At 36.1% G+C, this 27,145-nt stretch overlaps 1 protein-coding gene and 1 long non-coding RNA gene across 2 annotated transcripts in view; one reads left to right on the forward strand and one right to left on the reverse strand.

Moving 5' to 3' along the window:
- Map3k13 (mitogen-activated protein kinase kinase kinase 13) overlaps positions 1 to 20,479 on the reverse strand; it is a 166,421-nt gene extending 145,942 nt beyond the window's left edge. The window contains exons 1-2 of the mRNA XM_046462653.2: positions 20,360 to 20,479; positions 18,531 to 18,658 (exon numbers count right to left, since the gene is read on the reverse strand). The gene's annotated coding sequence lies outside the window, so the exon portion shown is untranslated. The remainder of the gene's footprint in view (positions 1 to 18,530; positions 18,659 to 20,359) is intronic.
- On the forward strand, positions 20,429 to 25,290 carry LOC124105473 (uncharacterized). Its single transcript, XR_006855736.1, has 2 exons — positions 20,429 to 20,520; positions 25,031 to 25,290. It is a non-coding gene; the product is annotated as an uncharacterized LOC124105473 (long non-coding RNA).
- Positions 25,291 to 27,145: the final 1,855 nt, after the last annotated feature.

Here is a 27,145-nt window from a genome sequence, read left to right on the forward strand (position 1 = left end):
ACTTTTTTTTTTGGGGGGGGGGGACAGGGTATTGCTAAATTGCTGAAGCTAGCCTCAAGCTTGCAATTCTCCCACCTCAGCCTCCTGAAAAGCCAAGATTACAGGCATACACCACCAGGCCTGACTCAACATTAGTTTTTGAGATTGACCCATTTGATACAAGAAGCTCTACAATTAATTCACTATTGAATTTTATTCGAATAAATAAATAATCCAGCAAAGCTCTCTTATTCTCCTCTTGGTAGAAATTTAAGCTGTTCCCTATTTTTTTTTTTTCATTTAAAACAATGAAGTGGACATTTTTAATAGGTTACTCAGTAAATATGAAAGACTACCCCAATACCCACTCCCTTTTACTTGCAACCAAAAGTACAGAAATTCTTCCATAATGGTTGAATGAAAAAGAAAAGAGAGTCTAAACTCTAGTTCAAAACTAGTGAGCCAGACTCTAATCTGGGGGATTGAGAACTCTTTGAGACATCAGGGAACCTAGATGTCTGAGGGCCTCCCTGGGCTGACATAAAAATAAATAAAGATGAGTCTATGGCTGAGCATAGACAAACGGAATTGTTAGATTAACAAAGAAGGGAGGAAACAAAGGGTACCACTACCGGGAGTGCCCTGGTCCTGGTGTTAGCAACGGATCTGGGCCTGGAGTCTGTGGATCGAAGCAGTTTCTTTCCTTCCCCTAGTGCCTTACATTGTTTGCTTCATATGAGAGAATGGTAGGTAAAGTGGGTAGGGTTTTGTAATTGTAACTCTGCCCAATTTTCTATATTTCCCTTGAAATTTTTATGAGCACTGTTATGGGTTCATTTGTGTCCCCTCAGAAGATAAGTTGCAGTCTTAACTCCTAGTACCTGTAAATGGACCATCATTTGAACATAGGCTCTTTGCATATTAAAACAAAGTCATGTTAAAATTATAGTAGGCTCTAATCCATTATGACTGGTGTCCTTACAAAAAGAAAGACCATGGTAGTATAAGAAGCCCCAGACCTCATGTCCCACAGAGACACCAACTTAGTAATATATGGTTGAAAAAGCCGCAGAAGAACTCCCCAGTTAAGAAGTCACAAGAGGGGCTGGGGTTGTGGCTCAGCGGTAGAGCTCTTGCTTAGCACTTGCGAGGCCCTGGGTTTGATCCTCAGCATCACATAAAAATAAATAAATAAAGATATTGTGTCCAACTAAAAAATAAATATTAAAAAAAAAGAAGTCACAGGAATCCCATGCAAGCTCAAAGCTGCTGGGAGCCATAAGCCAAGTAGGTATGACAATTTCCTTGCCAGCGTACCCCATGTTGCTTAGTGGAAGGACTCATGGAAATAGGACATTTTGCAGTGACATTGCAGTTAGGTGACCTTGCTCAAGGACCAGGGCGGATCCGGGATTAGGGTGTTCCCGGTTTAGGATAATCGGGTTTAGGGCGTTCCAGGTTTAAGATTATTCCTGCTGGGAATAGGGCGTATCCTGCTGCCTGAGTTCCCCTTGAGTTCTCACGGGATTCAGACAGTATTTTTTGGGAGATAGAAGACCAGTGGATGTGGATTTGGGCAGAGAACGTGGATCTCCCCAGAACGTGATTGTAGACGGCTGATGTGAGTTCAGGAATAAAGAGTTGCTGTTTGAATCTACAAGCTGTGTGGTGGCTCGTGATTGTGTGCCCAGCCAGACTGCGGCAAAAGCCAAGAGCAGCCACACCGAAAGAGGTATGAAAAGTCATTTCTGCAATGGCCCTCCCCACAAGCCAGCCTAACTTTTTAAAAATGGAAGTAAACACACAACTCAAGGAGTTGAACATGCATCCAAAGTTTTAGTTTTTGGAGGGATTGTCCAAGGGAATGGCTTCCATCTTGCCTGAGCTGGAGCACTGATAGAGTCAGCATACTCTGGATGCTTGGAGGCCACTGAAAACAGGAGAGAGCTTAGCAGTTAAATTTAGATATAGCCCCTAAAAATCTATAGTACAAACAGATAGAAGTTGGCAGACCTTAGAGCAATTAGGAGAAAATGCCCAACCCTGACTTCTCCCTCTAAAGGGAAAGAAAAGAGAAGAAAGTTGTCCAATTTCCCAGATTTTCAGGGGAATGTCTGTAGGACTGGTTTCTATCAAGCCTGACTTGGAGTGCCGACAGAATTGGGAACTTTGGATGCCTAGGAGATGGTGAGAAAAAAAGAAAGCTTTAAGGAGCTTGTTGGAGCACCAGAGAAGATGCAATACCATAGAAACACACCAGAGGGAGCAACATATCACTACAAGTTAATGAACAGAAACCCACAAAGCTCTCTAATTGAAAAATTATGTGCACAGCTCAGAGAAGATGCATCCCCATAAAAGGTTTGAGGGGTTCTAAAACTCTCTAGCTGGGCTGATTAGTTAAGATCTTCTCTGTATGAAGCCAGCCCATAAGACTGGAAAAGGTGTCTGGCTTTTTTTCAAATGTGTAAATATCAGCCCCCGCTAAAACAAACAAACCAGGAAAAACACACACACACACACACACACACACACACACACACACACAAATCAAAATGAAACCAACCAAACAAAAAAACCCAAGGCAGGGCTGGTGTTGTATCTCAGTGGCAGAGCGCTTGCCTCACACATGTGAGGCACTGGGTTTAATTAAAAAATATTAAGTAAAATATTTTGTTCCTTTACAACTAAAAAAATAAAAACCCAAGGCATACAAGAGGGGAAAATGGTTCAATCAAAGGAAAAAAAAAATGAATCTCAAGAAACCAATCCTAAATAAATGGAGGTTTATGAATTAACAAACAATTCAAAATATTGTCTTAAACTCAATGCGCTACAAGAAGACACAGACAACTAAATAAAATCAGGTGAATGATTCACGAGCCAAATTAAGATTTCAACACAAGAGATAAAAATTATTTCAAAAAATCAAACAGAAATTATTTAACTGAAGAATATAACTGAATTGAAAAATTCACTAGAGACTAGTTTCAATAGCAGATCTGATCAAACAGAATAAAAAGTCATCAAACTTAATAACAGATCATTTAAGGTTATTAAGCAAGAGGAATAAAAAGAAAATAGAATGAAGAAAGGTAACAAACATTTAAAGAACTTAGGGGTGGGCTGAAGCTACAGTTGATAGAGTGCTTGCCTCACATGCACAAGGACATGGGTTCAATCCCCAGCAACACACACACACACACACACACACACAGACAAACAACCTTGAAAGCAGCAAGAGGAAAACAACTTGTCACACACAAGAGAGCTCCTATAGGATTATTAGTGGATTTCTCAGTAAAAACATTTGAGGCCAAGAGGGAGTGGGATGATATATTCAAAATTCCAAATCACAAACAAAAATCCCTGCCATCCGGAATATTACATGAAGCAAAAGAGTCCTTCAAAAATGAAAGGAAAAAAAACCCTTTCCAGAGAAGTAAAAACTGAGGTAGTTCATGATCATTCAACCCATTTTACAAGAAATATAAAAAGAAATGCCTCAAATTGAAATGAAAGGACACTAGACAGCAACACAAAAGCATATGAAAACAAAGTTCTTAGTTAAAGGTAAATTATATAGACAAATAAGGAATACTATATTCCTGTAATGGCAGTATATAAATCACTTTTAATTATGGCATCGATTTTAAAAGATATGTTCATAGATACAAAATATGTAATTGTGATATCAATAACATGAAGTAGGGAGTTAATGCCAAGGAGAAGAGTTTCTATATGTTATTGAAATTGTTTTCTCAGTTTAAAACCAATTGTTAAAACAACAAGATATTTTATGTAACCTCCATTGTAAACACAAAGAAAATACCTATAAAGACATCAAAGAGAATAGAAAGCAATCAAAGGACGTCTTCACAAAAAGTTAGTGAAGACATACGGAACACAATTAACAAAACGGTATTAAGTTCTTCCCTATCAGCAATTACTTTAAATAGATTAAAATTTCAATAAAAGAAATAGAGTGGATAACTGGATTTTTTTTTAAATCAAACTATATGCTGTTTATAAGAGATTCATTTTAGATTTAAAGACACATATAGGATAGAATTCTACAAAAGGGAAAAATATATTCCATGCAAATATAACCAAAAGGGACCAGGGATGGCCACACTAATATCAGACAAAATAGACTTTAAGTAAAAAACTGTCATGAGACAAAGAAAGACATATATAATATTTAGAAGTTGAATCCATCTGGAAGATATAACAATTATAAACATGTCTGTACCTAAATATAGCATATTAAACAAACATTAAACAAACATTTCTGAAAGACACAAAAGGAGAAACAGTCACATAATGATATACTATGAGATTTCAACACCCCACTATTGACAATGGATAAAGAACCACATGACAGAAGATTAATAAGAAAACAGAGGACTTGACACTATAAGATAATTGAAACTAATAGATAAATTCGGAATATTAGACCCAACAACATGAAGAATACATTCTTCTCAGGCACACATGGAATATTTTCTTGACTAGATCATATGTTAGGCCATAAAACATGTCTTAAGAAATTTCATAAGACTGAAATTATGCCAAGTATCATTTCCAACAACAATGGAATGAAACTAGAAATCAACAACAAAAAGAAAACTTACGTAATGTGGAAAATAAACAATGCTGAAAGAGTGGCAGGCAAAAGAAGAAATCACAAGGGAAATTAGAAGACATTTTGAGAAAAAATGAAAACAAAACACAACATACAAAAACTTATAATATGCAACAAAATCAGCACAGCAAAAAGATTTTAGGGATATGTGTCTACCTTAACAAAAAAGAAAAGTCTCAAATCAACAATCTGACCTTTTATATCAAGAAATTAGAAAAAGAATGACAAATTAAACCCAAAGCTGGTAGTATGAAGAAAATAATAAAAACTAGAGCAGGAATAAATAGAAAAAGAATATGAAAAAAAAAGTCAATGAAACTAAGCACTGATTTTTCTTGAGAAGATGAACAAAATTGACAAAGCCTTAGCTAGATTAAGGGGAAAATATAGAGAAGATCCAAATAACAAAAATTAGAAACAAAAGAGAAGATAGTATATCTGATGCTACAGAAATTTAAAAGACCATAGAACAAGCAGAAAAAATTATTCACCAACACATTAGATAACTTAGAAAAAATGGATACATTTTTAGAATACAAACTGCCATGACTCAAATATGAAACAATTTTAAAATATGAAAATATGTATTACTAGTAAGGAGATTGGATCAGTAATCAAAAATCTCACAAAAAAATAAAGTACAGAACCAAGTGGCTTAATTAGAGAGTCTACAAAATACTTAAATCAATTCTTCTCAAACTCTTCCAAAATTAAAAAAAGAAACACTTTCAAACACATTTTATAAGACTAGAATCACCCTGATACTGAAATCAGAGACACACACCACAAGAAAACTAGAAGCCAATATCTCTGATAAATATTAATGTAAAAATCCTCGAAAAAGTACTGGCAACCTGAATTCAATAGCACATTAAAATAATTATACACCATAATCAAGTAGGATTTATTTCTGGAATACAAGGATGATTCATTAAAAAATCAATGGAATACAACACATTAGCACAAAGAAGGCCAAAACCACACAATAATCTCAATTGATGCAAAAACAGCATTTGACAAACTTCAGCACATTTTTATGATTAGGGGAAAAAAAAACACTCAACAAACTAGTAATAGTAACACATTACCTCAATATGGTAAAGGCCATATATGGAAAGCCTACTGGTAACAATATAGACCATAGTGAAAAACTATAAGCTTTCCCTCTAATATCAGGAGTAAGACAAGGACACCCACTCTCACCACTTCTATTCAACATAGTACTAGAAGTTCAAGCCAGAGCAATTAGGCAAGAAAAAGAAATAGAAGCCATTCAAATTGGAAAGGAAGAAGTAAAATTATTTTTGTCCACAGTTGACATGATCTCATATGTAGAAACCACTAAAGATTTCACAAAAGAACTATTAGAACTTACAAATTAATTCAGCAAGCAAAGTTGCAGAGTATGAAGTTAATAAACAAAAATCAATTGTGTTCCTACACACTAACAATGAACAACCCAAACAAAGAAACTCAGAGAATTATCCTATTTACAGTGATATCAAAAAGAATAAAATAATTAGGAATAAATTTAACAAAGGAAGCAAAAGACCTGTATGATGAAAACTACAAAACATTTCTGAAATAAACCGAAGATGACACAAATAATGGGAAGATATCTGATCTTCAGGTAACAGAAGACTTTATATTATAAAAAAGTCCATACCACTCAAAATGATCTACAGATTCAATGTAATCCCTATCCATATCCAGTGGCATTTTTTGGCAGAAATGGGGGAGACATTCTAAAATTCAAATGGAAGCTAAAAGGAACCCAAAATAGCCCAAGCAATCTTGATATAAAAACAAAGCCAGAGGCCTCATATAGCCAGACTTCAAGACATATTACTAGAACTACAGTAATCAGAACAATATAGGATTGGAATAAATATACATCATCCAATAGCACAGCACAGAGATCCTAGAAATAAAGCCTAATAATATATGGACAAATGATCTTTAATAAGGGTGCTGAGGCTGTACAATAGGGAAAGGAGAGTCTTCAATAAATGGTGTTGAGAAAACTAAATATACACATGCACAAGAATAAAATTGGGCCCTTACCATGTACAACATACAAAAAATAATTCAAAATGGATTAAAGACCTAACTGTAAGATCTGAAACCATAAAAAAAAATCCTAGGAAAAACCTCGAGGGGAAAGCTTCATAATGTTGTATTTGACAATAATTTCTTGGTAGTAATTTGTACAGGTAATAAAACCAAAAATAGACAAATGGGACTATATCAAACTTATAAATTTCTGTGCAGCAAAGGAAATGATCAACAGGGTGAAAAGGTAACCTAAAAAATTGGAGAAAAGGTCTAGATTATGCAAAAAGACAAATACTGCACAATTCCACTTACATGAGGTATCGAAAGCAGTCAAATTCTTAGAAATAGAAAACAGAATGGTCTTTGCCAAGGCTTTGGGGGAGGAGTAAAAGGGAGTTGTTCAAAAGGTAGGGAATTTCAGTTTTGCAAGTTGAACAAGTTTGAGATCTGTTTCTCCACAATGTGCATAGAATTAACACCAGTGTACTGAATACTTAAAAATGGTTAAGATGGCCATGAGGCCGGGGTGTGTGGTAGGGGGGAATCAGGCAGGGAGAGAACAGAGACACAGACAATAGGGAACATAGCAATGTGAAGATGGAGGGGGACATTAGATTTATGCTGCCACAAACCAAAGGCTGCCCAGGACCAGCAGCAAGCACCAGAAGTTTAGAGAAAAGCATGGGTCATATTTTCCCCTAGATCCTCAGGGAGAACATGGCCCTGCCAACTCCTTGGTTTAAGATTCTAGCCTCCAGAACTGTAATACTAAAATTCTGTTGTGTTGTGCTGTTACAGTTTATGGTACTTTGTTTTGGCAGCCTTAGAAAACTAATGCAGTGAATGGAGACTTCCTTCTATGGTTTGAATACAGTTTGCTCTTTGCCCCCAAATCATGTTGACAGGATTCTCTTAACTGTGTGTTAAGAGGTGGTGGTAAGAGGTAAATATAAATAGGTCATTAAGAAGGACTAATGAGCTGGGTATAGTGGCACATGCCTGTAATCTCAGTGACTCTGGAGGCTGAGGCAGGAGAACTGCAAATTTGAGGCCAGCCTCAGCAACACAGCATGACCCTGTCTCAAAAGAAAAAAAATTTTAAAGGAGGTAGGGACGCAGCTCAATGGTAGAGCGCCCCCTGGGTTCAGTCCCTGGAGGATGGGAGGGGAGTGGCAAGGGATTAAAGGGATTAAAGCCTTTCTCAAGGACATGGGTAGTTAACTCTTGCCAGAATGACTTAGTAACCTAATGGCTTAGTAACCAATGGCAGTGGGTTTTTACAAAGTTAGGCAGCCCCTTGTGTTTTGTCTATTCTGTACATGCCTGCTTGCTTGTCTTTTGCTTTTCCACTGCATTGACACAGCACAAGACCCTCCTCAGATAGGGTTGCCCAATCTTGGACTTTCAGTCTCCAGAACTGTGAGCTAAATAAACCTTTCTTTTATAAATTACTCGGTCTCAAGTATTCTCTTATAGTATCAGAAAATGGACTAAGACACTCTCCTTTTGTCTGGGGAGTGATTCAAAAGTATTATTCTAGTCCATAGTGAGTATTTAAAAACTCATTAAAATCTTAGCTGCTTTCTTCTTATTCACTCTTTTGGTGGCTGTCTTTTCTGTGCTCTGTCAAAGATAACAAAGTTCCTGTGTCCCATATCTACTCAGAAGAGCTTGTCTCTCTGGAATTTCAGATCATTTGATTGCCTTGTGACCTCAAATCTCTAATGGGTTCAAGTAAATTTATGACTTTGTGGAGTATTAAGATCATTGTTAGTCTCACATTCACTTGAGACACCCAGCATGTCCTCATTTCTTCTCCTTGAAATATGTGAAACATAAATTTATACACACACACACACACACACACACACACACTACAGTATTTTCCTAAAAGTCTACTGTTGGTTTAGTTCTTCTCTTTCAAAGCTAAAGAATGGGGCAAGGCAGACAATTCACTTCAAAAAGTACTGTTTATCTCCACATCAAAGAAAAAAAATCATGTAAGAGCTAGCATATCTTCTATGGAAAAAGCTAACATGTGTTATAAATGTTATAGCTAAATATTCTCATCTTTATTCAAAATACCAGTTTTGCTTAGAAAGTTCAGCAGAGTTCATCTACAATCCTGCAAATCATCTCAGCATGCCCTGCTTATTTATCTCTGGCCTGCAGGTATCAACACAATTTTCATATTTTATTTTAAATGATAAAAAAGACAAAATAGAATTAAGAAAATATCCATACCATGAACAGAAAGACATGTGTTATATGTAAATGTCCCATTTAACTTTATACACACACATCAGATAGCTCTGATTTAGGTTATTAAATAGGTGAGAGATTTCTAAAAGCCTAATTCACCCCCTTTCATTTGTCCTCCCCAATTCAGCTGTTGACTATATAAGATCCTATTTCTAAGTAGTTAATTATCTACCTCAAAAAGAAGTCAGGAACTGGGTGTGGTGGTGAACACCTGTAATTGCCTATAATCACAGCTACTCAGGAGGATGAGGTAGGATTGAAAGTTTGAGGCCAGCCTCAGCAACTTTTTGAGAACCTTAGTAATGAAACCCTGTCTCAAAATTAAAAAAATAAGAAGGGCTGGGGTGTAGTTCAGTGGTAAAAATGCCCCTGGGTTCAATTCCCAGTATCAAAAAAAAAAAAAAAAAAAAAAGAGGCAGGCACAACTATTGGACTTTCATACTATTTTATGATCAGAGTAGGAGAAACTAGAGCAGTTATGTGATGGTTGGTATCTTTGACAGCTGACTTTCAAAAACATCCAGTTACTAAATTTGAATCAACCTTGGAAACATCCTCCACATGACATAAGCAGAGGCTGATAACCACAACTGCCATCTCTTAGATATTGCAGATTTGTTACAATGGACCCACTGTGTATATTTTATGCCAATAGGTAATTTCCAAATACAGAAAGCAAGTTTTTTCTAGGAAAGGAATTTCACAATCTCTTATAGTTAAATAGGTTTTTAGAGTTTGTGACTCAAGTATTTGTGACCCATGCCACAGGACAAAGTTCATGATTCCAGACCAATCATCATTCTGAGCAATAATTACTTCTGAGCAAGCTCTATAATGAGGCAAACTTACAACCTGCCCTTTTTTTAATATTTATTTCTTAGTTGTAGTTGAACACAATACCTTTATTTTATTTATTTTTATGTGGTGCTAAGAACTGAACCCAGGGCCTCCCAGGTGCTAGGCGTGCACTCTACCACTGAGCCACAACCCCAGCCCTACAACCTGCCTTTTGCCACTATGCAGGACTTTCTGCACATTAACTCTACCCACTTTAATATTACTATTATAGTCTGTTTTTTTCTCTTTATGTCTTCCTTCCATTGCACTATAAATGTTTTTGGAAGACATTTCAACTATTCTTTAGACCAAGTATATAAATTTAGTTAACTAGCCTTTACAAAAACATTTTGAAACATTTAACTCTCATAATTTGAGTTACAGGTCCCATTGTCCCAAATATGCACATCTATGAATACAGGTTAAATTCATATATTGAATAAATATGTTCTAAGTGCCTACTGTGTCAGCACCTGTTCTTGGTCCTGGGGGAAATAATGATGAAGAGCCAGATAGTAACTACCATGGAGAAAAATACAGCAGAGAAGGAAAACAGGGATACCATATAATTAAGATACTCAGAGAAGGTCTTATTGAGAAGGTGGCACTCACACATATATCAGATAGATAGATAGATAGATAGAATAGATAGATAGATAGATATAGATATATAATATCTCCTAAATAACCTGGAAAAGATGAAGGATACATAGATATCTAGGATAAGAGCATTCCAGGTATAAGGTATATCAAATACAAAGCTGAGAGCCTATCTCAAAATAAAAAATAAAAAGGTAAATGGATATAGCTCAGTGGTGGAGCAACCCTGGGTTCAATCCCTAGCACACACACAAATAATAATAATAATTATATTAGGGGACAAAAAAGATTAGAGTTGTACTTTTAAAAGATTACTCTAAAAGCAATTATATTGGAGTAGGGAAAAGTGAATATAGAAGACCAGTCAAAAGATATTGTGGAAGTGCAGGCAAAATTGACAATAGAATAAGGGTGTAGAAGTGAGAACAGAAAGAGAACAAAGAGGTAGTCTGAAAGATATTTAGGAGGTAGAAAAGAGAATTTGAGGGGTTACAGATGTAGCTTAGTGGTAGAGCATTTGCCTATACTGTGTGAAGCACTGGGTTCAATTCTCAGCAACATATAAACATAAAGAAATAAAATAAAGGTATTGTGTCCATCTACAACTAAAAAATATTTTTTAAAAGAGAATTTGATGACAGATTAAATTCATGAGGGTTGAGGAAGAAGGTCACAGAAGGCTGAAGTTGCCTAATTACATTTCTTAAACTTTGGCATAGGTACTAATATTTTCTATATGGAGAGGTAGCACCATCAATGTGATTTTTGATGTGAGTGTAAGTGGAGAGGTAGGGGGAAGAACAACAAAAAGTCAATTATGTATGGTTATAAGTCTTTATGTCACAACTGCAAATTATTGTACACATAATACTTAATTTGCAAAATATGTGCAATTTGTTCTGTCTCCACCAATGAAAGAAGCTTGGTTATTACTGTTCTGGAAAAATGAAGCAATTAGATTCTACATTAAATCTCCTGATCCACATTGCTAACACTATACATTTACATAATTTTTAAACTTGAGAAAATCAGTACTCTGTACCTTTATAATATTCTTAAGCAGAGAAAATCAGTACTTTGTACAACCTTTTATCCAAGTTTAAGCAACCTCAGGGTACCAAATATAGCACTTCAGTAAATAAATAAAGAATTCTGCCTCATCAATGAATTGGAAAGTACAACCCTTAGAGGAAGAAGCCATTTCCTATTGTTGAATAGTACTGCAAAAGTCACCTATTCCTAACCAATGAAATCACTAAGGAGATAGATATGTTTTTAAAGGAAATGACTGAATAAGTTAACACCAGAGACTTACTGATCTTAAATAATTAATCTAAAGATAAACTCAGTTACTCAGAGAAAGAAAAAAACTGCATTTTCTCTTTTAGAGACCATCAAATTCCCAGTCATGCTAACTGTATCCTCTATAGTCTCTCTCCAGTTAGTCCTCAAACAATGCTAAACAAAACTGGGAGTTTATTTACCATGAGACCAGAAAGATAAAAGTTTTTTAAACAAATTTAACACAATCTTTCCACTAGTAGAAGTTGAACTAATCACATAAATGCTCTAACAGTCTGGGTGTCAGTATAAATAGTATCAAAGCCTGTGAGATTTATCTTTACTATGAAGTTAAAAAGTATTTCAGTTAAACTAAATGTTAAATTGATACTATCAATTCCTTCATCACAAATAGCAATACGTTATGAAAAGAGATGCTGGGGCTGGGGTTGTGGCTCAGCAGTAGAGCGCTCGCCTAGCACAGGCAGAACCAGGATTCGATCCTCAGCACCACATAAAAAATAAAGGCATTGTGTTGTGTCCATCTACACTTAAAAAAATAAATATTAAAAAAATTTTTAAAAAGAGATGCTGAATATTCTGAGAATTCAAACGTGTAGAAAGGCATTAGTACTACAGTTATTCTTTAAGAACTGAAGAACTGCAATTGCAACTCACAAGAAAAATATCATTTTATTTAATAACCAACTATACACACATTCAAACATACATATAACTAAAACAATATTTACTCTTCCTATGCGGGAGGCATTGTGAAATATTCTACTCTATGTTCTTCATTTTTAAAAAATGCTGGTCACAATTTAGTAAATGGACATTGTAAATTGCTAATATATTACAACCCTTAATTACTTTAGAACATTATCAATGCCAATTTATAATTTGAGGGAAATTTGTAGTCTTCTCCTTTTTAGAATTAGCCCATAAGAGTATTCTAAGTATTCAGAGGGAGAAAAAAGTTTAATGTAGCCTTATTTCCACATATCCAGCTTGGACATAATACATGCTTTCAATTTGTGTTTAAATCACCTACCTTCCCAGGCCAAAGAGCAGAAAGAATGATTTGCAATCATGTAACACATGTCCCTACATCTGTATTGCACATTTTATTGTCTTTTTTATGTATATTATTTCATTTGAACCTCACAACAACCCTGTGAGGTAGGCAGGGAAAATACCAGGTTCCTTTACAGATAATGAAGATAATGTCAGTTAAATGACTTTCCCAATTATCATATAGCTAGTAAGAGGTGAAGGCAGAGATAGAATAAAAACCATCAAATTTCAGGTTGGGGGCTCTTTTCTCTAGAACACAGAGTATAATCCAACCTCATAAATATATGGGAGGTTTTTTGTTTTCGTTTTTGATGCTGGGGATTGAATCCAGGCCTTACTCATGCAAAGCATATGCTCTACTAACCTCAAATATTTTTAACATTTAATTCTCATTTTCACATTCTTGATCCAACTTTTTGTAGGCTACAATAAAAGACCTAATTCCAAACTTATTATGCCAAGTTTATTCTGTCCTACCAAGAAAAACTTATGGCCACAGAACATATTTTTTGGAATGCACCATTTTGTTGGCTCTTGTCTAAAGGAACATAAGCAATATGAAAGACCCTAATGGTCAAGGAAACTGAAGTCAGAGAAAGGGATATTTTTTAAAGTATATTAATGGAGTTGGGTCCCTTTCAGCTTTTATTTTTGTGGAGGGTTCAATGGAGAGCTTTAATGCAGATGACACTTGAAGCTTTTGAAGAGGATCTAAATCTTGATGTGGTTATTCATACTCAACTCTTGAATGCATAATGATGGTATGGTGGGTCATGGTCTTCAAAAACTTGGTACTTGATGCTTGAAAACAAAACACACACACACACACAAATTCTGCTAGCAAGTCTAATGATTGTTTTTAAAAAGGGAAATTTAAAAGTTCTTTAGTCAATAATTAATCAGATCACTAGATACAATGCTGAAAGAATGAAAAAAAACTATTTTAAAAAGCCATAGTATACAAAATATATTCATTGACTTATCTCTTTGATTAATGTTCTTCACTACAAATTGCAACAGAATTTGAAATTCTTACAGACTCATGTAGAGGCAGTAGTCAGATAAAAATGATTTAATAATTTCTTGAATCTCTTTGATCATTATCCAAAGTATCAGACTGTCTTAGAGCTTTTGATCTCTGAAAGCACAGCCAAAAGGCTTGTTGGAAGAGACAGTATAAAATGAAGTTGATTTTGTGGAATAGAGAAAGAAGTTGAAGTAGGAATATTATGGTTGGAAAACTTTTTTTTGAATGATGAATAAAAGTAACAAATCTTCAAATGGAAAAATTCTGACCACTTTGCAAGGTTCGAATGAAAAACAGCAAAAATATTGTAAACATGAGTACAATGTAATCAAAGAACAGTTATAGCGATCTGAAATTCTAGCTCAGGAAATAATTATACAGCCTATGCCCTGAGAGGAATGCCAGCATCTGTTCAATCCCCACCCCCCACTTTACTCTTTTTAGAGAGGATTTTAATTTCATTATCTTAACTTTTTGTTCACTGTAACCTTTTTTAAAAATATGCTCCTATAAACTTGCCTTTTCCCCAAGAAACATTTAAGCTTTTAAAAAATGTTAATAAAAATAATAGCAGCTAATATTTGCTGAGTCTATAATCTGCTATATATACTTTGTGCAGATTAATTCATTTAATCTTCACAATTGCAAGAATTAGACAGTTGTGAATATGGGGATAATAAATGAAGAAACCAAGGCACAGAAAAATTAAGAAATTCAGGTAGTTACTTAAGTAATAATAGGGTAACAGAATATAAACTTATCTATAATAAATCAGTTTATTGCACTATAAAAGAAACTTTAGGATTTGAAAGGGACCATCAAAATAATCTAGTACATTGTCCCATACAATGAGAATCCTCACCCCTTATAACATTCCTGATGGTCAAACTCTGTTTAAGCAACTCTAAGGACCTAGAGTTCCCTCTCTCTCCACACAATCTGTTCCACTCCTGACCAGTTCTATATCTTCTCCAGGACTAATTTTGGACTCAAATAACAGAACAAATATACTTCCTATGAAGTTTCCCCACTTTTCCAAAGTCTTCTATTTCCTGAAAAAACAGTTCCAGTCCCCTTGATGTAGATTATCACAGCTGTCCCTTTATATAATCACAAAATTAATTTTAAAAGTTCTTTTATTCATCAGGGCAATTTTAGTAATGAAATCAGTTTGTGTATATTAATGTTCTGTGGGTTCACAGGTGTTTAATCTTGGCTCTACACAACTGAATGCTAGGAAAGGCTTATAGACGTAGTTTAAATCAAATTGAAAAGCAATAATTTTTGAATTTTTTTCCCTCTCAAAACAGTTACCACGAAACAGAATCTTAAAGATACCTTACACCTTATCTTATATTTTCATTTTCTTACCCTCAGGCTTTTGTCTGCCTTCCTATTACTTGGACCTTGTGCATGACCTTAAAACTTTCAAAATACTTTAAACTACTCTCAAGATTATGAATTAGCTCACCACAGGCCCAGATCTGAGGCCTCAAAATATTGACTTTTTTTCTTGTTGCATTAACTTTCAATCTGGAATTTCTGGTTTTCCATAAAGTTTTATATATATTAAATATGTAATATAATTATCATATATCAAAGTGTATGCACATACACACATACAGGCATCTTCCTCAATTTTATGTTCTCCACATGTAACTTATGTGTTCATCTCTTTCTTTTCTATGTCACCTTCACCACAATCTATCATCAGTGATTTTTTTTCCTTTGTGACCACAGTGATTAGTTCCAAGGATTTTCAGAAACAAAGCATCATTTAACAGAGATGACTATACCCAAAATTCTCGAAAGTATGGTATAAAATATGCACACCTGTAGTCCCATCTCCTCAGTAGGCTAAGACAGGAGAATTGCTTGAGCCCAGGTCTTTAAGACCAGCCTGGGGAATAAAGTAAAACCCCATTAAAAAAATTATATATATATATATATATATATGGTCTGGGTTGTAGTTCAGTGGTAGAGCACTGGGTTTGATCCTCAGTACCACATAAAAATAAATAAATAAAATGAAGGTATTTTAAAAAACAAATAATATAATAGCCAGGGATGGAGATTTAGCTCAGTGGCAGAGTAATTGCTTAACATAAACAAGGCTCTGGGTTTTATCTCCAGATCCACAAATATAAATAAATACCTGACATATCATAACCTGTTCTGTTCATCATGGCTCAGTCCCTAGATTAGTGACCTTCATCATGATTTGAACAAGATTAAAAAAAATCAGTGGTATCATATAGGTATGTAACCCATTTCAACTGACTTTTGAATAAAATCCCTTTACTAATGAAATGAAGATTTTTTATTTTTATATAGTTAATTTTATCACCCATTACTGTTATTACAAAATGTCTCACAATAAAGGTTTGTAAGAAAGGTGCCTAGAGGAGTAAAAGTCACCAGACATTTCTGCTGAGTCCAGGGCAAATAATCAGCCAAATCAAAGTAAAATCAAATGAGATTATGCATGTATATCCAAATTGTCTTTCTGGTTTTACTAACTGAGAACAATCCATTTTTTGGAATCCCTTACCATTTCTAAGCATCAAGAACAAAGTGAACTAATAACTGTAAGACTTGTTTAAACAATTGGGAATCCAGGGGCTGGGGATATAGCTTAGTAGTAGAGCACCCACCTAGCATGTGCAAGGCCCTGTGTTTAATTCCTAGCCTCTTCCCCAGTTTAAAAAAAAAAAAAATAGAGTATGTAAAGAGCAATTCAAATAAAACAAAGTCCACTCCATTCGGCAAAACCGAGAAGCTCAGAAGAACCATGCCAAAGCAATACAAAGGTAGCTTGCAAACAACTACCACATCACTTGATCAGGTTATCGACATGCTATATACTGTACAGGAATATTGAATTCAGCAGCAACTAAGTACTCAGTATTCTGTAAGTTTTCATTAATAGTAAACTCTAATGTCAAGGTTTAAAACCTATTATAATATCACCAAATCTTCCTTGCAGCTCTAAAAAACCTTAATGCACCATATAATCCTTCTCCTTTTAAATAGTGCAAATAATTATAAGAACAGAAAGTCATACAGAATAGTAATAGGCTCTCACATTTATTAAATTATCCCAAGGCCTTGCTGCTTGTTTCTGAATCTCATTAAAATAAGAATATGCTCGAGTAAAGAATTTAATCCACCAGAAAAAAAGCATACATTAAAAAAATGTTAGTCTTCTTCCTATTCTAGACTGCTCATCTCATTTCTCCAGGAATTCTATTTATAACTCCTTATATATATTTGAAGAGATTTTCTATATGCTTTTTTTTTTCTTTTGACAGAGTCTTGCTAAGTTGCCCAGGCTGCATCAAACTTGGGATCTTCCTGCCTCAGCCTCTCAAGAAGTTAGAATTACATGCCTGGCTTAAAATAAATGCTTCTTTAAAACACAAATGAAAGCCAAGTGGGGTGGCAGAACATGCATGTAATCCTAGTGACTGGGGAGGTTAAGGCAGGAGGATCACAAGTTTGAGGCCATCCTCAGCCTTACCATAACCCTGTCTCAAAATAAAAATAAAACACAAATAGAAACATACTAAACATACAGCTTCCTTTTATCTATTATTTATTTATTTATTTATTTATTTATTTATGGTACTAGGGATTGAGCCCAGGGCCTCTTTGCCACTTAGCTACAGCCTCAGTCCTTTATATTTTCAGACAGGATCTTGCTAAGTTGCTGAGGGTCTCACTAAATTGCTGAGGATGATCTCAAATTTGTAATCCTCCTGCCTCGGCCCCACCCAGCCTATATATATATATTTTTTTCTCACTTAACAATGTGTCTTAGAATTTTCCATATCTGCATATCTGGATCCACTTCATTCTTCCTAATAGCTGTAAATTACAATACTGTGTGAAAGCATTTATTTAACCAGACATCTGTTGAAGCATGTCTATATTATTTCTAGTTTTATTTTGCTTTTTAATTTCAAACAATATGGTGATTAATATCTTTGGAATTTTTATGTCCAAGTACAAATACACATGAACATGAATCCCTAAGAGAAGTAATACCTGCTATTAGAATGACAAATTCTAAACAAGAAGCCAGAATACCTACAAAGGAGGCCAGAAAAACTACAAGTTAAATGCTTAGTGATTAAGGTGCCAATTATTATCACACAAAGTTAGAATTTAAGGTTTTGAAAATAAACAAACTAATGAATTATAGGACATAAAGTAGAAAAAGGTGAAGCTTTAAAGGCTGGGAGAATGAATCATGAGAGAGAAAAAGACAAAGGAGAAACAAATGAAAAGAAAATAGCATAAATAAAGCAAGATAAACAACAACAAAAAAAGACATTTTTTGGACCTGTTACTTAAACTTAAGGCACAACTGATCAGCAGATTTGAGACATATACTGTTAGATAGCTGAACTTGGAAGCAACATGATTTAAATGACTGAGGCTTAATTTATACAGGGTGCCTGCAAATTTATTTATTTCTACCAGGCTCTAAAGTGTTGAAAGGAGATCCCACTTCCCCCATAAAAGAAAGCAGAGAAATAATCTTCCAGATACAACATAGTTGGTCAATCTCTTTAATTTCTGATCAACTTGACAAAGATATAGTAATTGCCTCATACATACAAAACAAACCTCTCTTGGGAAGGTGCTGACTAAAAAACATAGGTATTCAGGTCTATATTTTTTAATTACAATCCTGAAATTTCCTTGGCCCATCCAGGGCTACTCTACTATCTCACCTAACATATATCACAGTCAATAACTTACCTCTCCCAAAGTGCTAGGATTTGAATGCCACAATACAAATTGATTCATGTTTTTGTCCATTAATGGTCCGTGGGTTTCTTTAAATGAAGTCCATGTTAGAGTCCATAGATATCAGTGCTCTGTAAAAACTGAAAACCTCAAGAATGTCAATGCACATACCTAAGTTACTACTTGGATGCCAATCCATCATGAATAATAGTTATACTACTAAACACTCAGATGTGGAAAGTTTAGTGGACATAACATTGAACAGCAAATTGAGGTGGCAAAATTAGACTAAGACAATATTAACTTAACTTAGAGGATCTCAAAACACTGCTATACATCACATTTATATGTATTGTAAACAAGGCACCACAGTAACAGCCTTCAAAGATGGGGATGATTTCCATACCAACCCTTTGAGAAATCAGAAAAAGATTTAAAGATAGAAAAACTTGTAAAATTTAATTATAGTAATTATGTAGTTACATGTCTACTTTGGGGGTTTTTAACCTATTTTAAGAACATCTTAGGTTTCAAATCTAAAAATGCTAATTCTTTTTTTGTAAAAAGTACAAAAGCAAACTACATACACATACAACACAAACAATCAACAATACGGCATAAATTCTGGGTTTCTACACAATTCTCACCAATCTAATTATAGGATTCTGGAACTTCTCAAGAGCTACATTTCACTAGCTATTCCATACACACAAACACCTCACTGGGACTGCAGCTAGACAGTGATTCATGCCCAGATCTCATCATCTAGCCTGTGTGTCATCTGCATTTTATTCTATTTAACAACAACAAAAATCTGGTTACAGTACTTGATTTTCAGGTACATGCTTCTCTTCATGACACTGAAGGCACTTTTTACAAGGAAAATAATCTTCAGGGATTCATTCTTCTGGGACCTCCTACAACTGTTTCTTATGTGTATACACCTGGTGAAACCTTTGGATTTTTATAAGTTCCTATTTCCATTTTAGTTATAAAAATAATTCTCATTTACATCTAGTACCCCAACTTCAGAAAATATTAACAAAAAGGAAATTAGCTTATATTGATGAAAAGAAAGCACTTAAGATACCCATTAGCAGTTCAGTGATCCAACTGTAGCTTATCATTTTATGACCTCCCTGGGATCAATTTCTGAAAAGTCCTTCCAGAAAAGTAAAGAAACCCGAAGGAAGCTAAATAGTTGCCTTATCCTCTCCACTCGGAGAAAAGTATTAATGCACATGTGTAAATTTCCCTAATTCTAACAAAACAAAATAACAATGTCCTGTATGTCTCTTACACCAGCATACTCACAAATTACCGGTTAGTAAGAAAACTGGAATCATGTCTACATTCAGAGGTAGGGATACTGAGGTATGGTAGAAGTTGTCCCGCTAAACCAGAATCGGGTTCTTTAATCCAGTAATTAATTTATTCCTCTGATAGCGTCTATGGACACCTACAACTGGCAAGGCACTGTCCTACGAATTCAGAGACGAAAAGAAGTCCTTGTCCCCTACTTCCATAACGGGTCGGGGTAGGTGATAAGTGAGCCCTACGTTAGCTCATCTCAGTGCCCAGACTCCATCTCTCCACCACGACCTTAGGTCAGGACCCACCGATTCCTAGAAGAGTAGAAGACCGTCAAAGACCTCGACCCCACGATCCAGTTCCAAAGAGTTTTCTGTATTCCCATCCATTCAGGGAGTCTCTTCAAGGAGCCTTCCTGCAATCACTACCTAATGTGAGAACTCTCTGCCCAAGCCCAGGGTCAGGAGCGACCCAAGACATCGACCCCAGTTCCCACCTCCGCCCGGGTTCAGTTCCCGCCCGAAGGTTACCTGCAGGGGATCCATAGCTCCCAGACACCATAGACGCCCCGCCCCGCCCATTACGTCGCCTTCTGCAACCAGGTGTCTCCTCCAGGAGTAACTTCCGATACGTCACATCCGGCAGAACTTCCGCCCCGGCCCGCTGTCTAGCTAGGCACTCAATTCCGCTGGTAAGCGTCACTTCCGACCTGTTCCTCGGTTCTTGCGCGATCCCGGCGCTTGCCAGATCTTACTTGTAGATTTCTGTTTTCCTGATTGCCTACCCTCTGCCGGTGTGATCCAACCCGGAGAAGTACTTTTTCATCTTTCCTTTTTTTTCCGTCTTCCTTTTTTTCTTCTTTCTCCCCTGCCTCCCCCGACTCGCACTTGTTTGGCAGCTTATATGGCCTGCCTTCTGCAGCGACTTAGCCACTTTCCCCTGCGTGAATTCATCAGTCTTCCACAGAGCAGCCAGACCTCTGCGAGAAATTCGAAGATTATTCTTGTGTGTGTGTTTTCTCATTTTCCTACCCGGGGAGCCGGGATCTTCGGTTGCACTGTCTGCGATTAAGTGCTACCTGATTCACTTCTAACGGTGTTAGTTACCTGGACAAGTTACTTAACACCTCTACACCTGTGCGAAACGTAGAACCCGTGCCTGCAACCTAGGACTGTTGTGTGTATTACTTGAGGTGATACATGAAAGCACTAGTATATTAAAAGCACTCGTAGCTATGAACTGGTAACGTTCTTTCGGTTCTGTGCTATTGTATTACATAAGTGGCAGGAAGTTGAAAACCGGTTTTTAATTCCGTGATTAATTGATGTTGCCTAGTACCTTCCCATTGGAACTGTGAACATCTCCATAGATAAATTCGTGTATAGTAACCAACTTTAACCCTACTTGAAAGCACTGTGATAGGTACTGAGGGAGAGATGAATAAAACCCAGGCCCTGCTCTCGAGGAGTGGAGGCACTCAATAAATTTCCTTATAGAAGGAAAGAAAACACACACACGCACGCACGCGCGCGCGAGGCCAGTTGAACTGAGAATTTATCCTTAGGACAAAAATTTATGGGGAAAAAAAAAAAGGACTTCTTTTAGTCAACCTCTTGCCTTTGCAGGTAAGGAGAATTGGATCCAGAAAAGCAACTGAAAGTCACACTATTAATGACAATGCTAGGATCGGAAGTAGAGCTTTATAATGCTCACCACCTCTCCCCCTTTCCAAAATGTGCCTCGAAGTGTTAGTATGGTAAAAGCAGATTAGCTTTTGAGGTCATTGCTCTTAAGTGCAAAGGATTAGAAACAACCCCAGTCTAGGAGAGAGATGGCCAGTGTAACCTAGCAGATGCCTCACAATTCTGATGATCCTTAGAATGCTCTGGTGTGGGCACTGCTGGGTTTATTTCTAAGACATCCCTCCCCTGGCAAACTTCTCATACTGACCCAGAAGCGTTTGGTAATGTGTGATCTCTATCTGCAATTTTAACTGACTGCACAGGAATAAGTAACTGATCCCAGGAGCTCTAGAAGGTAAACATAAACTGCAAATGCCTTGCCAATTACATGGAAAAATTTCATTTAAACTTCTTTTAATTGGAAAAAAATTAACTATTCAACCTTTGCTTTAGGGAATATTACAAAACTTCATAGCAATTATTACTATTATCATTAAAAAACTGGTAATGGGTCTGTGGTCCAAATGAACCAGTAAATCCCATAGACCCATAGAATATATTTGGAACAGATAAAATTTGAAGTTTCTTCCAATTCTATCATTAAATGCATTAGTGGTATTTTTAGTAAATTTATGAATTATACAAATTCAGTAATTTGCCCAAAGTCATAAAGTTAGCCAGTGGTAGTCAGTTCTAGGATCTCAGCCTCCTAATTCCATTTATGTATTTATTCAAATAAGGCATTCAGCCAGGCATTATGGATACAAAAATGAATAAATTAATCCCTTGCCTTCGAGGATATTCCTGTCTGATAAGGGAATCAGACCTCTTAATGGAAAAATAATTCAGTTCCATGTTACACCTAGTTTCTTCATTCAACCAATGATGTTTCCCCATCCTTTGCTATCAACATAACTAATTTTAAATGAAAATCTGATGTTTTAATCAAATTTTAAATCATTCACACTACGCTTTTAAGAGTTTGAAGCAGGCACAATTTACATAGGTCTAAAAGTTTATTTGAGTATAACAGACTTGGAGACTAAACTGTGTGACCTTGTGTTTCTTATTATCTAGTCTTTTTTTGAGGGCAGGTACTGGGGATTGAACTCAGGAACACTCAACCACTGAGCCACATCCCCAGCCCTATTTTGTATTTTATTTAGAGACAGAGTCTAACTGAGTTGCTTAGCGCCTTGCTTTTGCTGAGGCTGGCTTTGAAACTGCAATCCTCCTGCCTCAGCCTCCAAAGCCACTGGGATTACAGGTGTGCACCACCACAACCGGCTTATTATCCAGTCTTTAAATAAGGAAATTAGGACTTGAAAATGTCACAGTTCCTAAAGTCCATTCTTTCAATGGCATTCAAACTTCATCCATGGTACCACACCTTTTCCAGATAGCAAGGAAGCAATAGCATATTAAGAACTGAGTTATTTTTCTCCTCATCTGCATATACTGAAGGTCTTATTCTCTGTCTTCTGTGATAGTTGATTTTTATGTGAACTTGCCAAGGCCACAGTACCCAAATATTTAATCAAACATTACTCTAGATGTTTCTGTAAAGTTATTTTTTAGATGGGACTAACATTTTAGTCAGTAGACTTTAAATAAAGCAGATAATCCTCCATAATTTGAGTGGGCCTCATTCAATCAGTTAAAGGTCTTAAAAAAAAAAAAAAAGGTAGGTTCCCCGAGGAAATTGGAATTCTGCCTCCAAACAGCCTTTGAACTCAAGTTGCAAGATCATCTCTTATGAGTCCACTTTGTTTGCCTACTCTTCAGATTTTGGACTGCTAGCCTCCACAATTTTGTGACCAATTCCTTAAAATAAATAAATATTAACTAGCCTATGACCTTAAGCAAGTCAGTTTACCTATCTTGGCCTCAATATTCTTTTCAAGGAATTACTTGGACAAATTTTGTAGTGTTCTGTCCAGTAGAAAAAAAAATGCACGATACTACTTCTAATGGCAGGTGGTGAGGGATTCTCTCTTTTAAACTTTATTTCTTGTTTCTTTTCCTTCCTTTTTACTTTTCTTTCCTTCTTCTTCTTCTCCCCCCCCCCACTCCCTCTGGTTGATCTGATGAAAGACAGCACTGTGGCACCTATCTGAACAGCCACCTATATTGACAAAACTTGAGTGTCCCTAAGACTTTGGGAGATGATAATGTAATGGGGCTCATTTAAAATTAGAAATTTTCAAAGAACCCCCTAATTTTTTTTCCTCAGTCATTACCATTTCCTGCTAACCTGTTAGTTAAGCTATTTTCTCTATCCTAGCTTCCTATGGGTGATCATTTCAGGCTGAGAATGAGAGCTGAAAGTGACCCCCAAAACCCCAGCCTGGTGCCAGAAGTATGCAACAAAAGTCAAAGATCTAGAATTATGTTTCTTGATCACACAGCCTGGCTGAATCTACCTATGTGTATTTCCTGGGTGTTGGTTCCTATGAATTGTAGTCCTGTAGTATGGGCAAAGGCAGATTAGCTGCCTTCCCAGTTTGGGTCAAATGGTCATGAAATTTGTTTTTCATTTTTATATCACCTTTCTCTTATTTCTGATGTGGGTTGGTGACTTAAGTACAGTTAGTCAGGACCCCAGATTCAGGCCTCTGGCCTGGGCCCCAGTAACAGTAAGTCTAAAATGTTTGCTTAGTGAATCAAAGAATGAATGGATTCCATGATTAGTTCCGGGCTCTTCCATTCCTTACTATTACTGCCCCTGACCCTTTTCCTATTGAAACACTTCATTAAAAAAAAACTGTAGTAGTGGGGAAAGGAAGAAATGATGAGACAATAAATAAGGGTTAGATTGGGAGGTGAATGGAGAAAAATAGTGGCATTTCATTCCATTTCAAAGAAAACACTGATGCACTATAGTATTTATGAAAAGAATTATATATTGTCTAGGGATTATTTTAAAATAATGTGGGAGGGTAACAAATGATAAATATTTGTTATTTATTATATCATTGTTTAATTATAATCTATATATTGCATATGCTTGAAAATTTCCGTAATACAGAGTTAAAATTAGAAAGATTGTGAGTGCATTTTCTTTCCTCTAGATAAAACTGGGTTCAAAGTATCTCATGGAATCTCAGAATTCTTTTGCCTGATGTGCAGAAAACTTGTCAGAGATTGGATTTTCCAGCAGATCATGATATGGAAATGGGGAGGAAGTAGAATTATTCAGAGGAAGAAGTTAAACTGTTATTCAGGTCCAAAGAATCTGCAGGCATCTTGGGAGGGAGCCCTAGTGTAAGTATTGCCCATGGGAGTGTAACCTCCTTGTCAGGCAAAAAGGACCAGCCTATTATTCTGCTTCCTTGAAAGAGAATCTGTGAAGTATATCTTTGTATCTTCCACAAAATGCATCACAAATTGGCCTAAACAATAAGTGATGTATTGACCTCTATCACTGGAATGTTATGATAGGAATCAGGGTTGGTTGCTCCAACAACTCAGTGGTATCATCCATGATCCATATTTTTTCCCTCTTTGCTCTGCCTTCAGAATCATCTGCTTCCACTTATGAAGACCAGCTTTCCTCAAGGTGGTGAAATGACTGTGGCTGCTTGCTTTAACATCTACACACTGTGTCCACCCTCAGAAACAATGAACACAGTAATTCCAAGGAGACTCTCAGACTAGAAAAGAGAAAAATGCACATTAATATCTGAACCAGATCTGCTACTCTGTACAATTTTAACTTTTCAACTGTAGTTAATGGGTTTACATTAGTCACCATTAAATTTCATACTGTCATAAACTTATGCCAGAATCCTGTATCCTTTCAGATAGTGACACAGACTAGTACTGCAGTAACTCATTTCAGTTTCTTTAAGCAACGCAGGTGTGTTTCTTACTCATGCTACAGAACTACTTGGGACTGCAGAGTAACTGCTCAATTGTGGTCACTCAAGAACCTGGGCTGACTGTATAACCACTATTTTAAACATTGTCAGTAGCCAGGCCAGAGGTAAAAACAATCATTGGCCACAGCAATGCCACATGAGCTACCTACTTCAACAAGGCAGGCAAGTACACTTCTACCAAGGATGAGAAGGGCAGAAAACTAGAATATTTGTAAACAACATTAATACTATTACAAATCCAGCTCTCTAAACGTGGGTCTCAGTGACACAAACCCTAGAATCCAACTGTACCAATTTGAATAAAGCACAAAGCAGCAGGAAATTTCCTTGACAGTTTCCCTCATTTAATTATGTTCTAATGTGAGCTGTTATACACAAAGTTGTTCTCACATTATTGGTTGCTTAGCTTGGAAAATATATAGTTCAAGGCAGAATGGTATCAAGAACAGTCCAAGGCCTCACACATGATAGGTAAGCACTTTATCACTAAAGTGAAGTGAACTAAACACACCGTGTTGCTTAAAGAACACCCCCAGCCCTTGAGGAATTTTTAAGAACTGCTGAGTCCACCCAGAATCAGAATTTCCCAGAGTGAGTGCCAGATGTATGTATTCAAAACATGCTTCTCTTTACCACTCCATCAGTTAAGAACCTGTCCCATTGCTAGAAATGGTGGTGAGCACCTGTGGTCCCTGCTACCCCAAAAGCTGGGATGGGACATCACTTGAGCCCAGGAGTTTAAGACCAGCCTGGGCAACTTAGCAAGCCTATCTCAAAATTAAAACTATAAAAAGGGATGGGGTTTATCTCAGTGGTAGAGTACTTGTCTAGCATGAGAGTAGACCTTGGCTTCAATCCCCAGTACCACAAAGAAAATAGGCAAACAAACAGTCCTCTAAATTCTATTTTGTAAGAAACGCAAAGGCAGGTACCATGTCTGGTTTTTTTCATATTGCATCAGCAGTGCCTAACATAAATAATTGCTCAATAAAAATGTGATTGGTCAAATATTTATTCCTAAAATGTGGTCCCTCAAATAACACGCAAATATCACAGAGGTTCCTTTATGTAAATTTGTGAAATCCCTTTAGAAATCTCAGTGCAACATTGATCTGATGTGTTAATCCTCTCAAAATGGATATAAAACTAATTTGGTATAACTTTTTCTTAGTGAACACTATATATCTTCTGATAATCACAAGTTCCTTAATTATTCCAATATTTCATAAAGTATCTATATAAAACCTACCAGTCTACAGCATCTTTTATCATCTTTTTGCCCATTACAAAAATCAACCATTTTCCCATTTTTAGTCTCTGCCCCTCCCATTTTCATTGGAATTTCTTAAAGCCATATTGTATCAGCACAATCTTCACAAAACAAATCACTTTATGGGAAAACGTGGAAAGAAATCTGGAAAAAAACCTGGAAAGTTGTTAGAACATATGATTTACGTCAAACTGTTTTACTTTGACCTTTACAATGAAGGGTGTGTGTGTCTACACACACACACACACACACACACACACATATATATGTTTGTGTTCTGTTTGTTATTCAAAGAAAATGGAAATTTTCAATCATGGAAGAAAGACAATCTAATTTGATTCTTCTCGAATGAACATAATTCTAATAATAGCTAATAATATGACTGTTTTTATTGAATGTTTTCCATAAACCAGGCAGATTTTAAATATGTATTCAGCCAGAAAGGGAGAAGACCACTCTTGATGATAGAGAAAGACATGATAT

The sequence above is a fragment of the Marmota monax genome, unplaced genomic scaffold, assembly GCF_021218885.2.
Source record: "Marmota monax isolate L192 unplaced genomic scaffold, Marmota_monax_Labrador192_F-V1.1 WCK01_AAM20220418_F8-fsc00100, whole genome shotgun sequence".
Taxonomy (NCBI): domain Eukaryota; kingdom Metazoa; phylum Chordata; class Mammalia; order Rodentia; family Sciuridae; genus Marmota; species Marmota monax.